The sequence below is a fragment of the Phyllostomus discolor genome, chromosome 6, assembly GCF_004126475.2.
Source record: "Phyllostomus discolor isolate MPI-MPIP mPhyDis1 chromosome 6, mPhyDis1.pri.v3, whole genome shotgun sequence".
In the NCBI taxonomy this organism is placed as follows: Eukaryota; Metazoa; Chordata; class Mammalia; order Chiroptera; family Phyllostomidae; genus Phyllostomus; species Phyllostomus discolor.
Window position 1 is genome coordinate 93,084,820 of NC_040908.2, and position 16,461 is coordinate 93,101,280.

Below are 16,461 nucleotides of genomic sequence, written 5' to 3' on the forward strand. Positions count from 1 at the left end.
ACATTATGTTATTCTGTTTGATATTGTATTTATGCTCTGATAATTTTTCCAATCTTTTTTCCTCTGTGCTTTATTTTGTATAGTTCTATTACTATACTTTTATATTATTTTCATGATACTATTTGCCTCAAGCTACTTGAACACATGGATATGCTTATAATAACTCACAAAATGATCTTCCTTGTTATTTTTATTATCTATGCTATTTCTGGTTCTGTTTTTATTTATTAGTTTTTCTCCTAATAGTGAATAAAATTTTTCTGCCTCTTTGCATTATTGGAATGACACTGTTGAATATTAGATTTCATGGTGTTCCTTTAAGTGATGCATTTTATTTTAGGATGCAGCAAAATATTTTGGAATTAGTGACTATAATTAAAGATTGTTTTGATGATATTTCCAAGTGGGTCCAGAGAAGTTTTACTCTAACCTTAACTTAGTCACACTATTAAGGTAATACCTTTCTACATTTACTTTGTACGTTGCTCCATATATTTTAACATTTGTATACTTTGGCTATTGGAACACAAACTATTCCCAATCCTTATTAGTTCTAGAAAATTCTCCTACCTGCTGCCATTCAGTGGTTATTCCCTGGCTTGGGTAATTTCTTCTCTCACAGATTCAAATCAGTAGTTATCTGAAGATTTGAGATGCCATTTCTACAGATTTTCAGAGTTCTTTCTTTCCTTGTGTGCAAATTCCTCTTCAGCATTCTGCAAACCAAAGCTCCCTGACCCTTGTGACCTTTAATGTAGCTCTGCTTAATTGACCAGGCTTTTTTTGGATACTCCTATGCACTGCAGCCTGGAAACTCTCTTCAGGAAATAATGTGACACAGTCAAAGCACAATGCTTTGTTTGTGTCCTTCCTTTAGGTATCACAGTTTATTGTGGTCTTTCTCCAAATGTCTAAAGTCATTGTTTTAAAGATAACAAGTATTGGTGAGAGTGTGGGAAAGGAAACCCTGTACACTCTTGATTAGATTGTCAATTGGTGCAGGTGTTCTGGGGAACAGTATGGATAGCTCTCAAAAAACTAACTAAAAATTGAAGGAACTACCATATGATCCAGCAATCTCAACTTTGAGTATATGTCCAAAGAAAATGTAATTACTGTCTCAATCAGATATCTGTCCTTCCATGTATATTGTGTTATTATTCACAATAGCCAAGGTGCAGGAACTACCTCAGTGCTTGTTAATAGATGAAAAGAATAAGAAAAATATGGGGCACATATAAAATGGAATATTATTCTGCCATAAAAAGGAAAATGTTGCCATTTGCAACAGAATTGGTGAATATGGAGGACTTTATGCTAAGCGAAATAAGGCAGACACATAAAGACAAATAACTGCATGATCTTACTTTTATGAGAATCTAAAAGAGTCAAACTCATAGAAATAGAATAGGATGGTAGTTCCAGTTAAAAGATGAATAAGTACTGGAAATTTAATGTACAGCACAGTGATTATAGTCAATAATAGTGTATTGCACACCTGAAATGTGCTAAGAGAGTAGATTTTAAGTGTTCTCACTGAAAACAAAAAAAATGCAAGTATATGAGGTGATGGATGTGTTAATTAGCTTGGTTGTGGTAATCATTTCACAATGTATACATATGTCAATTATATATCAATAAACCTGAACAAATTTAAAAATTAAAAAAATAAAATGTTTCAATTATTAGAATAATTAGTATCCCATCCAAATTAGCCCCATCATATATATTCCATCAGTTATCTTAACATAGATTTGATCAATGCAGCAAAATAAACTTCACCTTTTTAATCAAGATATACAGGTCTTCCAAGTTCAAAGTTGTATAAATGCAAGCTTGGGTTTAGAAACCATGACAAACACCTCATTGCATTTTCCCTCTCTTTTTTTGGACTAATAGAGACATGTTTGGGATTATTAAAGACATATTTGAGATACAACAATGATCAAACTACTCAGCGCCTGGATTACCCTTAAGCATTTTCTGCCACAGCTACTGATCCTCATTTTTCTCTCTCTTCTACAGGAAATCTCAAGAATCTAGTCCTTGTCTATAACTTCCTGAAGGAAATTTGCCCATCCGACATGATTTCTAAAATTATTTTGTATTTCAATACAAGAGAAAAAATAAGTGGTTCCCCATTGTTCAGTCTGGAGAATAAAGGAGGGGAGAATTGCTGAATAAATTTAATTGAATAAACTATATTTCTGCTAATGCCACTGTAGTTTCCACATGGTCCAAAGTTGGTGACTCTGGAGTTCTTTTAATACATATTAGCATAGAATTCATTTATTTCCACCCCCAAACTTTTAACTTCTGTTTGTTGATTTCTTAATGTTTTAATCTCATGGTATCTCAGAGAGTAGACATGGCATGAATCATCTACCTCTATTGGGCATGCCCACTGCATTTCCACACTGCATCTAGCCACCACTGACCACCTAGAATAGCTCCAGTTTTAAGGATAAACTGAAGGTTATCTTTATGCAGGCCAGATGATAGAATAAAAAAAATTGTGTTGTCTTAGTGTAAGGAGTATAAAATAATTTGCAAGTTTATCTTTACATAGCGATTTGTAATGACCTTGTCCCTGTGCCTTAAGGGAGATAGCCCTGGGGACCATCCCTTTGTGCTGTACTCTTGTTCTTGTGAGTAATTTCAATATGGAGAATTTGAATATATTGAATATATATATGTATATTGCATATATATATAAATGATGTTTGTGTGTGTTTGTAAGACAAGTATTCATAAGAGATAGAAAAACAGACAAATGTAAGGGTATATGTGTGGTGAAGAAAGAAGAAATGACACAATTATTAAGAAAGAATATGTGGATGATTTTATTCCTGATTTTCTGTGAGAAGTAAGCAAAACATAGATATGAAATAAGAATGTCTATGGATGAAAAGCTCACATATTCACTAACCTTCTGACTAAGCAGTCTCTGAGAGTAGCTTTCCTAGTTATTTCAGAAGCTGTGCTATTCTGAGTGTAGTAACTGTCCCTACAAGCGCTAGCTAATCCTTTTCTTAAGCTTCTGCAAGTGCATTTCTGTTTGCCATCCACCATACCATGTATTAGTATCAATTTCTATATAACAAGTTTCCCCAAAATTCAGTGGCTTAAAACAACAAGCAATTATCTCACCATTTATGTGTGATAGAAATCTAAGCAATATGTGACAATCAAGACGTCACCTAGGGCTGTGCTCTCATCTGAAGGTTCAACAGAGGGTCAGATCTCCTTCCAGACTCCTGGTAACCTGAATTCTAATTGTGGACAGGATTCAGTTTATCACTGGTTGTTTGTCAGAGGCTTTGCTCTCTTCCTCAATATGTGAGTTTCTCCACAGGGCTACTTACAATATCGCTTCCATAAGAGTGAGCTAGCAAGAAAAAAAAATGTGAGCAAGATGGAAAGCAGTCTTTTTGTTACTTAATTTTTAGAGAAAATCATGTCATATGTCTATATCTTATTTATTAGAATCAAAATACTAGGTTTAGTTGGAAAGCAGTCTTTTTGTTACTTAATTTTGGAGAAAAATCATGTCATATTGCTATATCCTAGTTATTAGAATCAAAATACTAGATTTAGCCTACACTCAAGGAAAAGATATTATACAAGGGCACACAAACCAGGAGGTGGGCCCTATTAATTATTGCCTTGTATGTAATTTAATAATAAATCATTTTCTATTAACCAAGTGAAAAGGATTTCTGTTGTATACAAATGAAACCGTAACCAAATCACTCACTATGTCTTATGCAGCTATATTCTGCATGCTCTGTGACCCCATACGAGCCAGGTTGTAATTTTATAATTTTCTTTATATACAATTAATTTCATGAGAAGGGCAGCACAAAGGAATCTTTCTCTAATGCTTGATACATGACCTGAATTAGACTGGTTTGAATCATCTTTGACAAATAGCTTCCGCACTCTTCTTTTTCTCATGTTCAAAATGGGGACAATGATGTATATCTTATTGGGCTATTGTAAGATGTTGGCTTTCTTTGTATTGTCCATGCTTACTAAAGTGTGCTTCCTTTAACTGTGGGTCTGTATTTTTTTTGGAATTATGATATTCTGAATTCTGACATGATTTTGTAAACTTCTCTTTAAATATTTTTATATGGCCCATATATATGTCCTCCTTGATTACTTCATAATATGAATGCATTTCTATTTTAATGGGTTTATTTGAGCATTTCCCACATAGATCATGTATATTTTTTTATTTGATTAGCCCAAAATTGGCAAATCCTTATGTCTCCAAATTTCTGGTTACCAGTACTTGTTTCTGCTGACTTCTACTCATTGAGGGTGCTTATTGGTATATTTTAAATGTTCATTCATATATTTAATGTTTGTTTAATGCAATTATATTTCTTGATATTTCAATGGGCCTTAGGAAACTTCCCTCTGGAGTGTGTTTGTTTAAATATCTGCCAATAGCCAAATAACACATCAGATTCATGATCATTCAGATTTACTACCTCTCAAGGGTTTTGTCTTAGAGAAAGTCCCTTGCTGAGTTTTCACCTTTGGCATACACTAGCAATTTCACTCTAGGAATTGGCCTCTGAAAGGTGCCACACCTCCTGGCTGTCTGCCAATTTAGGCAAACTCCCTGCTTCCCACTCTGCACCCTCCCTTCCACCCCAAATCCCAGGTGCTCTTTCCCTATCTTCTGGCTCTAATGTCCCAACCATTCAAACCCAACTCCTGAATGTAATTCCTCATAGACAGTGAAGTATTAACATCTGAATTATGTGGTGCATGAAAAAGGCCTAGAGAATCCTTTCATCCCCAATTACAGAAGTAGGTGCCCAAACAGTGCCATTCAACAGAGTTATGTATTAAATCTCTCTAAAGTCACATTCACTGTCTCTGTGATCTTGGGAAACAGGTTTATTTTCTGAAAGACTCAATCTCCTCATTGGCAAAGCTACAAATGCCATTTTAACACTGTTGTTGGGCAGGTTATACAGCCTGTTATAGTACCTAGGGAAAATTAGGCTATAGGCAAATGATTAACTTTCTCTCTCCTCCCTATCCTTACATAAAAACTTTCACTGTACAGGTTTCAGAAACAGGTCCTACTACCTGCATGAAGTCTTCCTGTCTGCTCCAGACCATTAAATTCCCCCTTTTCTGATATAGCACTTTTCATCTATGTTTTCCTGTATTGTAATGCAATCTTTTCTTATACTTATGACTTATAACCCACAAATTATTTTAACTCCTTAAGAGTAGGATCTGAGTCCTGTCTTACCTGATCATGTTTTCCATTTTCCTACCATAGTGTTGAATGGAGAGCAAGAAGCACCTCACACAGAGCCTAGTGTTGAGTGAAGTGGGTCTTGCACTGGGCAAGTCTCTGACCCTCTGGTACTTGGTACTCTTCTTCAGAAAACAGAGATATATTTTGTCTTAAAATAGACATTGTTAAAAATCCTCACCTGAGGACATTTTTATTGATTTTAAAGAGAGAGGAAGGGAGAGAGGCAGAGATGTGAGAGAGAAACAAAACATTGCTTATCATTTAGTACATCATTCACTTATTTTATGATCATTATATCTGAATTCAAGTTGTATTCTGAATCTCTATCCAACAGAGTGGTGAGTAATTCCAATTTTAGTTATTGTAGGAGCCTCATTCTCTTCTTGGAGTATTACCAGATTTATATACACTTGAGTGGTCTCCAAAAAATGAGAAAAATAAAATTTTATCTTTTACATTTAAACATTATAATCATTGACATTTGCATTTCTAAAGCCAGCAATATACTTTCACATCTAGTAACTCTCTATTGGGTTTTCAGAAAAGTGAGAATCAGGGATCCTGGTGTCTACAGTATTACTTCCCAGAAGGATGATTAAGCCATTGATTATGGTCACGATACCCCATCAGGATCTATACAGGCTGGTAAACACAAACATGTCTGCCTCTACTCATTCCATGAGAGGAAAACTTTATTATTTTGAGGACAATGTTCTTTTCATTTTCCACAGTAATATTCCCATTTTTGAATGTGTTCATTTTCCTCTTCTTTTTCAAGATCCCAGTGTCTTTCTGGCCATTTCTAATTTCTGCCTTGCTGTGATTATTCCCTATGGCAACAGGATACAGAGTTTGCTACAAGGCTGGTTGGGGAAATAGGAAAGGAAAGTTAAAAAAGCTTTAAGGAAACCATAGGTTAAAATGTACAAAATTTTACATTACACATTACCAAGTAAGAGGGTCCTATTCCCAAGACCATAAATGCAATAATTTTATAAGAACATAGAAGATAAATATGTGACCTGCATGCAGTTTAAATGTGATCCTAAGGCAGGCTTTGTTTAATCTGCACAGTGCCTGGGGAATATACCCTAATTCTGAATCACCAATTCAAAAGAACCTATGCACTCTTATGTTCATAATTGTGCTATTTACAATAGCCAAGTGCTGGAAACAGCCTAAGTGCCCATCAGTAAATGAGTGGGTCAAAAAACTGTGGTACATTTACCAGATGGAATACTACACAGTGGAAAGAAAGAAGGAGGTCCTACCCTTTGCGATGGCATAGATGAAACTGGAGAGCATTATGCTAAATGAAAGCAGCCAGTCAGTGAAAAACAAATACCTTATGATCTCACCTATGGAGGAATCTCATGAACAACATTCAGGCATGGAAACATGGAACAGACTGACAGTGACCAGAGGGGAGGGAGGATGGGGACAATGGTTGAAAGAAGGGGAAGGGACTAGACAAAGAACATGTATGAATGACTTGAAAACATGGACAGCTATATGGGAGTTGACTGTGGGAGCGGGGAGTGGTAGGAGGAGGGCAAAGGGGGAAAATTGGGACAACCATAATAGAATAACAATAAAAATGATTTAATAAAAATGATAATAGCACACTTAAAAACAGTTTTTTAATGACAGATATAATACACACAAATATAAGATAAACTGAATCTTCATTCTCTTGGGAAAATCAGTAGGTCTGAGGCACCCTTACCTTTCAGAGAAGACCACCTCACCAGAAGGGCACACACCTCCCCGCTCCAAATGTCCTCAATCAGGTGGAATGTTCCTCGGCTCATGATCAGTTGAACTGTGGCAACTGCTCCAGAACCTAAGTACAAACCAAATTATTTCAAATATATAAGCTATTAGTGAAAAATGTGATTCTTTAAATCTAAGATTGTTTCTTTTAATTCTAAAACATTTTTTAAGTATAAAAATGCAGATTAATATCTGCATCTTGTGTCTAGATTTTATTCTAGTTTTCAACAAATATATTGGCCACATGGAGTTTACTTGTGGAATACTTAGTCAAACCTGTGTTATAAATTAACAGTGAATTAACTTCTCTGGACCTTCAATCTGATTCAATGCCCCCATGTTTACCCCATCTGTATTTCCTTCTAGTATCTATTACTCTTAACAAAAGGTATTTTGAATGCATTTAATGTGTAATTGTACCTCTTTCATTATAATGTAAATCCTGTTGGGAGATAATTTTGTCTGTTTTTCTCATCACAATATCCCAAGCATTTATAATAGTGTTTGATACATAGAATTTGCCCTCAGTAAATATTTATGTTGAATAATTATGTGGAATTATTTGATGAGGTAAATAAGGGTTGTTGCATAGACATACACAATGACATTAATTAAGTACTTTCTCTATGCTACTTTATGCTAGGTAGTATTTTAATGATTTGTTAAATATCCATTTAGTACAAAAACAATAAAATGTAGGAATAATAATTAAACCCATTTGGCTATGGGGGAAATTAAGGCATAATTAAGTTTCTTGCTTGAGAATGGCAATTAAAATGTTAATTCAATTATTCTGGCTCCATAATCCACATTCTCAGTCACTGCCACATAGCATACTTTATTTTTTAAAATTATTTTATGATTGTTCAAGTACAGTTGTCTGCATTACCCCCCACAACTCCCTCCCACCCCAGCCATTCCCACCTCCCTCCCCACATAGCATATTTTAAAATTGAGCCATCTGAAGAGAAATAGTCTTACATTAAAAAAAAACACTTTTATTTCTCAAAGCAAAACTGTTTCACAGGGACACAAACCATTCCTGTGGCTGGAGGTGTCCTGGACCTTGGGTGAAATACAATGGAAAAAAGTCAAGAACTTTCAATTCACCTCACACCCATTAGGATGGGTACTACTGAAACAAACTAACAAAAATGTATAATGTGGAAAAACTGGAACCAACTGTGCACTGTTGGTGGGAATGTAAAATAGTGTGGAAGTTATAAACAAACAGTGTAATTATTCCTCAAAATTAATGAAAATAGAATTACCCTGTGATCTTGTAATTCCAATTCTGGGTATATACAACAGCAAAATTAAATCAGAGTCTTAAATAGATGTTTGTTCATTCATGTTTGCAGAGGCATTATTCACAATAGCCAAAAGATAGAAGCAACTCAAATGTCCATTAGTGAATGAATGGATACGCAATGTATGTGTGTATGTGTATAAAATTCAGCCTTAAAAAAGAAGGGAATTCTGAAACATGCTACAGTATGGATGAAAGGTGTCTAACCTTTGACCCACAGGCTACATGTAGTTCAGGATGGCTATGAATGTGGCCCAACACAAAATCATAAATTTACTTAAAACCTTTTTCTCTCATAATTTTTCATTAGTGTTTGTATATTTAGTGTGTAGCCCAAGACAACTTTTCTTCTTCCAATGTGGCCCAGAGATGCCAAAAGTTTGGACACCTCTGCTTAGGGTATCATTTTGAGAGAAATCAGTCAGTAACAAAAAGAAAAATACTGTATGATTCCACTTAATATGAGGTAGATAAATTAGTCAAATTCATAGAGACAGAAAGTAAAATGATGGTTGCCAAGGGCTGGTAGAAGGGAAAAATGAGGAGTTACTGCTTAATGGGTATAGTTGCAGTTGGAAATGAAGAGTCTGGAGATGTATGGTGGTTATAGCTACACAACAACATATGTGTACCTAATGCCATTGACATGAACACTTAAAATGGTTAATCTGGTAAGTTTTATGTTACGTGTATTTTAACACAATTTAAAAAATTCTTAGTACTTGATTTATGTGGCAAAATTTTTTGTATTCTGGCTTGACTTTCTATTTAAAACTCAGTGAACTGATACTTCTTTATTGCATATATTTAACTCTGTGTATGCTTTCTCTTTTGTTTTATATTTTTACTTTTCAGTCCCAAGGAGTGGTGAAGCAAATGTCTTATTAGCACAAGTCTGCTGTAAGCTAAGGATCAGTGATCTAAAAACATTTCAGGAAATGACAATAATTACTGTCATTTATTATTTATTTCTAGCAATTATTTCCTAACAATAAGACACTTATTATGAAATAATAATATTAACATTATAGGTAAGTGTAATCATTATTTCTCAATCTCTGAACATATCTACATCTCCTATATAAAAAAAAAGATGAGGCCAACTTGCTTGCCATTTCAACTGCACACCCAAGACAAGTGTGAGAGGCCATGGCTGGTGAGTCTTTCTAGTATGAGAACTCCTGGGGAAAAAATCCTTTGAGAAAGGGCAGCCTTCCACATTAGGCTTGGTGAAGGCATATATTAGCAACTTAAACCTAAATGGTTTATGTGGAGAGAGAATAGGAGGAGGAAGGGAGGGAACTCAGGTAGCCTTTCACTGCATTTTTTGAATAAAAGGTAAAGGCAAGGAGAGGGTAGGATTCTATTGGTGTCCTGTCATTTGGCTAGTGTTACCTGAATTTGAAACTATGAATCACCTGAGGGTGAGAATGGGCACAAGATGGGTATCAGCAGCAGTTGTTTCCAAAGGAAAAAGCCTGGCATCCTCTTCCTAGTTTAAGAAGATGGAGTGTGTCAGCAGAATGACCTCTGATTTTCAGGAAGCTAACAGAAAACTCATGAAATCAACTCTTTCAGATTACTCAGTGACCACATGTAGGTAATTCTAGAGTGAGAAAGAATTGCATATAGTAGATGCCTCAAGATTCAAAGGCATTAGATGATTCCTCTAGACTACTGAACCTCATGGAAAGAAAAGTTTGGTTGAAAAAGACTAAAATGATTGCTTCCTTGTTGGTGAATTGAGAGGGAAATAGGGCTGTATTTATTACATAGGGGATCTTTGTGTTTCCAACAAAGTTCTGATTCAGAAGGGGAGACTGTTCATATACTCATTGGGCCAGAATGCAACAAACACCTTGCTGGATGACCTATTAGAGGGCAAAGTGATTAGCCAGGGGAAGATATGCAAAGAGATGAAAATGACAGAGTCATGGATAAGGCTTGAGTCTTTATTGACCTTACTATTGAGAAAGGATGCCAGGAGTGCCAGACATTTATTAAACATCTCTATGAAGAATATCCTGAACTTTCATTAAAGATGGGACAGCATCTTTACTAAGGCAAGGCCCAATGATTCAACCTAAAGTCCTAGTAGTCCCTGTATCTTCAGCCCAGTACCTGTTATTTTTGTCTTGTCAGCTTAGTATAAGATTCCTATCACCTCAACCTCAGACTTTATTCCTGTGTGGCCCTAGTACATGTTCCCTTGCCTCTAGACAAGACATAAGCTCTTTATCTACCTATCAGCCTGCTCTGACTTCATCTTTCTGTTAGAGTACTTTTTAACATCTGCTAAGCAGTTAATCAAACATAAGCAAGGCAGTGACAATGGGCCAGGTAAAGGAGGTCACCAGAGCAGAAAGCCCCAGGTGCCTGGCAGTGAGAAAAACTAGGAAAACAAGGACCCCAGAGTAAGCATTCCTCCCCTAACATATCACTGGTCATGCAGTTTAGAAACCCTGACCTTTTAAATCACTGGTTATGCAGTTCAGACCTTCCCTTTACCTTTCCTCCCTTGCCATGTTGTTAGTCACGTAAGTTAGACCCCTTAGAGGGGAAACAAACAAGGAGGTCAGAGAATAGCTATTAGGCAGTAAGCCCCCCAGTGAAGTTCTGACCTGCATCAAATACATCCAGGTCTCAGTTGTGTTTCAGCTCCAGGCTCAGAAAAGCAGCAAAACTAGACAAGTGATGCCAAGACTGACCTCAGGATCAGCTGCATTGACTAATGACCGCCTGCTCTGGTACCAACCAATCAGTGGAGATCAAAACCCTTCACAACCCTGAAAGGACACACCTGGAAAGCTGATAAATATTCTGTTGGGATCCTCCCCTAACACCTCTAGGTAAATACCTTCACATGGAGGCTGTAGCCTGCTCTCCCCCAACCCCACCCCTGAACATGATGGTGCCTTTCTCCCCTACCTCCCCTGCCTCTTCTCTACAGGTGCATTATCTTTATCCTTCTCTATCTTAAGTTCCAAGGAGCCTTCTTTTTGCCTCTGTAACTTGTTTCCTTAGCCTATTTATTCTAGAGCTCACTTCTTGTACCTCTGTGACTTTCTACATAAACTTTCTCTTACAGTTTGAGTCTTGACTCTGAATTCTTTCCTAGCCAGAACTCAAGTACCTAGTTTGTTGAACCAAGATCTGGTCTGACCCCACCAGTCTAACACATGACACCATTCTCACTGCCACTGACAAATTATGAAGCGACAGCAGAATTGTTGGAGCAAATTGAGTAAAAAGAGTACATTAAATAACTGCATTTGCATTAAATTACACATGGATTCTGTTTTCTAGTCAACTCCTCTGTTTCTTATTTTAAGCAGTATTTTCCACTTGCATGTGACAGTCTGTGGGTGGTTCAATGAAAGCTACCCTCTCTACCATCAATCCTCCTAAGAACCCAGTACCAGGTGCTGATATCTGAGTTGGCCCATCCTTATAACTTTTTGCTCCCTTCACAGAACAAAGATGGGATCTCCTGTGGACTCTGTACTAGAATACCAGCATTTCCCGAAGGCATTTCAGAGGAAGAGTTATTAGTAATTGAGGAAGAAAAAGAGTCTTTTTCTTAATCATAAGTGATTAATGTCTCCATTTATTAAACTAAATGTCTAAATAATAAATGTCTAAATTTATTAAAACTAGTCACCATCTAATTTTAATAAATTTGTTACTCTGTTACAATGCTTGTTTCTTATTCCCCCTCTCCATCCGTGAATAATCCATGAATAACAATGAAGGCCATGGATAACTCTAATCTAATTGATAGTGTTACCCCTCCTTCCTTTGCTTCTTGTTCTGTACCCTCATAATGCAGTGGGCACACATACAGCTCACTTTGGATTCTACTGTAATGTAGAAAACAAATGACTCCCTCAGTTAGAATCTTCAATAGCATTGACTCTTTCTTTTTATTTCTTTTTTTTTTTTTTTAAGATTTTATTTATTTATTTTTAGAGAGGGAAGGGAGGGAGATAGAGAGAGAGAGAGAGAGAGAGAGAGAGAGACATCAATGTGCGGTTGCTGGGGGTTCTGGCCTGCAACCCAGGCATGTACCCTGGCTGGGAATCGAACCTGGGACACTTTGGTTCCCAGCCCGCGCTCAATCCACTGAGCTACGCCAGCCAGGGCTGACTCTTTCTAATGCACTCATTTTTTGGCTAGTTTTTTCTATCTATGGTAACTAGCCAATGTAATAAACAGACCTTCCTTGCACAGAGAACACTAGATAAAATCCATGGAAAAATATTCCATTGCCAGAAACCAAGCTCCCTTCAAAAATATTCATGAAAGTACTGATAGTAAATACTGTCTATCAAGCCCAGATGTGCAAGGTGGAACAAGATGGGGCTTGCTGCCTGAGGAATGATTTGTGGAGTCATCATAGCATTATGACATGTCACGTCTACGTGCTTTATAACAGGGAAATAGCCATTTATTTTGCCTAACCTGTATTTTCCTTGTACATAGAGTAATAAATAATGAACTATTACTTTTGAGAAGTCTTGAGAGAATTTCTGTTTAATATCTCATGCTAACTCCTACAATTTTCAGCATATAATTTGCAAAAAATTGGGTGCCAGGAACTAAAACCAAAATATTTACTGATTTTTTCAGGTTTGGGCAATTTTAATGAGTTTTTTATAAAGCTGAAATAAACTTCAACATGGTTATTTTCATTTTGAGTTTGTCAGTAACAAGTTGGGGAAAAATCATTTGGGTAGATATCAAATGCAGACGCGAAGGTTTTTTAATGCTTTTCGCCACCTAAGATATATACACCGCTGACAGTTTGTATTTGTCTCTGAGATACCAGAGTGTAGGAGACTGTTCTTTGTGGTGTGGTCCCAGCTCCCTCTCGGAGATGCACAGGACCCATGCCCACTGATGGGTTTTCCCATAGGGAATCAGGCCTGCAATGTGCCTAGGCCACTTTGAGTCTTGCTTTTGCTAAAAAACTCCCTTACCCTGAATTGAGGACATTTACTGCAAAGTAACTTCCTAAAATCCATGCTACACCTTCCAAGGACCAGTGTAACCAGTTCAACCACTTTTGCCTTTTCATTTGCAAATATCCCTCTTCTGTGATGTGATTAGCAGCATTAGCTTCTTTGTTTTCTGTACAAGGTAACCACCTAAAGCAAACCTGTATATAGGTAATGAGGACCATCATGTAATGTTCCCAGAGATAGAAATAAAGGCCTGTCATGGCAGAGGTCACAGCTTTTGCTCCCCTTGAGAGAGAAGCTTTACTGTCCCTTTTTCTCCACCGGACTCAGTAGTCTGTGTGAATGTCTCATTTCATCCATAATGACTCGGAGACTGTGGGCCAGTGTCTGTATCACTGTGGGTTGGTGTCTCCATAACCAGATATTGAGGTCAGGGCTCCATTTCCATAATGGGTAATAGTCAGATAGTTTCCCTGAAGAAACATACTTTCTTGAAGAAATGGTATTTTGAGTATGGTCTGCCAGTGTGCTCAGTGATCAATAGTACAGTTTTGAGGTCAAGATAGGTCTGTCATAAGCTATATAAACATTTGAAAAGTTATTTAACCTTTCTCAGGCTCAATTTCCTCATTCATAAAATGGAATTAACAGCACCACTCATGCAGAATCCCTAAGAGAACTAAACAAGCTTGTAAAGGGGTAATCCACATATTTGTCATTGAGTGAAAAAGCAATAAATTTGCATGCAAATATAACAATTTTATCATTATTTTTGTTTATAGAGACACAGAATAATAATTCTGAGAAAAGGATAGAAAGTCCATGGAATTAGAATTATAACCCACATTGTAGATGCCACAAATAATTTTTTTCTTAACTCCATGTACAGTTCAAAAATTACAAATAACCAAATCAATATAGTAAATACCTATCCTTGATGTGAGGATTACATGACTGGTAAAATGTGCCTCTAGAATACCCCCACCAGTGAAACCTTTAGAGTCAACAAGGGTCTGAAGGCCTTTGCAAGTCCCATTGGACAACAGCAGCCAATCATCAGTGATATTTGTGCAAGAGGACTGTATAACTACATGCTTCTACAATGAATCTTTTCAAGACTGGGTTCCTAGAGTAGGTGCCACTTTTATTCATATTTCTTTCCCATAGCCTAGTCATCTCTGAACTTCACAACTTTGTGTTGAAAATCATTGTCATGAATTTGTGGTCAGTTTCAGAGCTACCAAGACATACCCATTCAAGAGATGAGTTTTAAGACATCAGCAAAATCCATTATTTCCAGATAGTCATACTTTGTAATAGATTATTATCCAGCCTAATAAAAGAATCGTCAATAAAAATATCAAGTATATTTAGGGAAATAATCGTTACAATCAATAAGTGACTATTTAAATACTTTTACTTTTCCTTAGAAACCCATTCTAAATTAAACCCATAATTTAAAGGCTCCCCAGCAGTGTTCCTTCCTCGCTGGTAGTGAATGGTGCTTCCAAAGCAAGTACACCCTTTGGAGGCCTTCCTCCCTTGGTATTAACCATTGATTCATAAAGTAGTCTATGGTGAGAAGAAAATAGAGGTTTCTTATGGATGGATTCTAGTCTTCACTCACAGAAACTCTCTTGGACCTGTTTCATCCTTTCTCATGGCTTAAGTTTTCATCAATACACGACTTTGCCTACCTCAAATTCTCAAGTTTAGACCACATTTCAGTTTCCACCATCTCTCCTTAGCTTCCTACCTGATATCTTCAACAACCTTGAACTGAGCATGCTCAAAGATAAACTCATCATTTTCCCTCAATTTACCCCATCTATAAATAGCACCATCATATGCCTAGCATTTCAAACAAAAACTGTAGATTCGCCCTGGGCCTTTCTTTCACCTGCATTCTTAGCATTCAAGCAGTAACAATTTCTTTGATTCTTTAATCACTGTATCCCAATTTTTTTCACCCTCCCTACCATCACCCTATTTTAGAGTCCATGCTCCTACCAGTATCATACCTAGTATGCTATATGATAACATTTATTTCTGTTATATTTTAAAATCCATTATTCTTCTTCACTAGACACTTACATTCTATTGAGGACAATAAACATGCCTGTTTTCCTTGTAGCTATAGTACCATAGATATATTACAGCTTATAAGCTTCACTCATAGTTGTGCTTATGCTTCATCTGATAAGTTAGTATGTTTTATGTTCACTTCCCTTTGTCCCAAGTAATTTTATAATTCTCCTTGTGATTTTTTCATTGACTCATTTGTTGTTTAAGAGTATGTTAATTTTCACATATTTTTAAAATTTTCAATTTTTTCTTTGGCATTTTACTTTTATTTTCATTTCATTGTGGTTAGAAGAGTAATTTGACATGATTTAATCTCCTTAAATATGTTAATATTTGTGTTTTGGCCTTAACATGTTATCTATCCTAGAGGATGTTGTACCTGAGATTGAGGAGAAAGTGCATTACTGTTGTTGGGTGGATTCTGCATGTGTGTTAAGTTCAATTGGTCTATAGCATTGCTCAAGACCTGTGTTTCCTTATTGATCTTTTTTCTAACCATTATTGAAATGGAGTATTAAAATCTCTCACTATTACAGTGATAATATCTTTCTTTCCTATTGATTATGTCTATGTTTCATATATTTGAGTTCTCTGATGTTAGTTGCATATATATTTATAATTGCTATGTAATTCGGATGAATCAACGCTTTGTCAATGTAGTCATGCACCAATTAATGGCACCAATTGATGGTCACTTAGGTTGCTTCCAACCTTTGGCTATTGTAAATTATGCTGCTATGAACCTTGAGGTGCATAGTTTCTTTTGATTTGGTGTTTCAGGATTCTTAGGGTAGAATCCCAGCAGTGGAATTCCCAGGTCAAAGGGCATTCCATTTTTAGTTTTCTGATGAAATTTCATACTGCTTAAACGGTGGCTGAACCATTCTGCATTCCCACCAACAGTGTACTGGGGTTCCCTTTTCTCAACAACCTTGCCAGCACTTGTGGTTTGTTGATTTGGTAATGATGTCCACTCTGACAGCTGTGAAGTGGTATCTCATTAGGGTTTTAATTTGCATCTCTCTGTTGGCTAGTGATGCTGAACA

The 16,461-nt window shown here is 36.4% G+C and overlaps 1 protein-coding gene across 1 annotated transcript in view; it reads left to right on the forward strand.

Moving 5' to 3' along the window:
• Nucleotides 1-2,120, forward strand: part of LOC114499889 (caspase-13-like) — a 28,749-nt gene extending 26,629 nt beyond the window's left edge. Inside the window, exon 9 of the mRNA XM_028516396.2 lies at nucleotides 2,024-2,120. The gene's annotated coding sequence lies outside the window, so the exon portion shown is untranslated. The remainder of the gene's footprint in view (nucleotides 1-2,023) is intronic.
• Nucleotides 2,121-16,461: the final 14,341 nt, after the last annotated feature.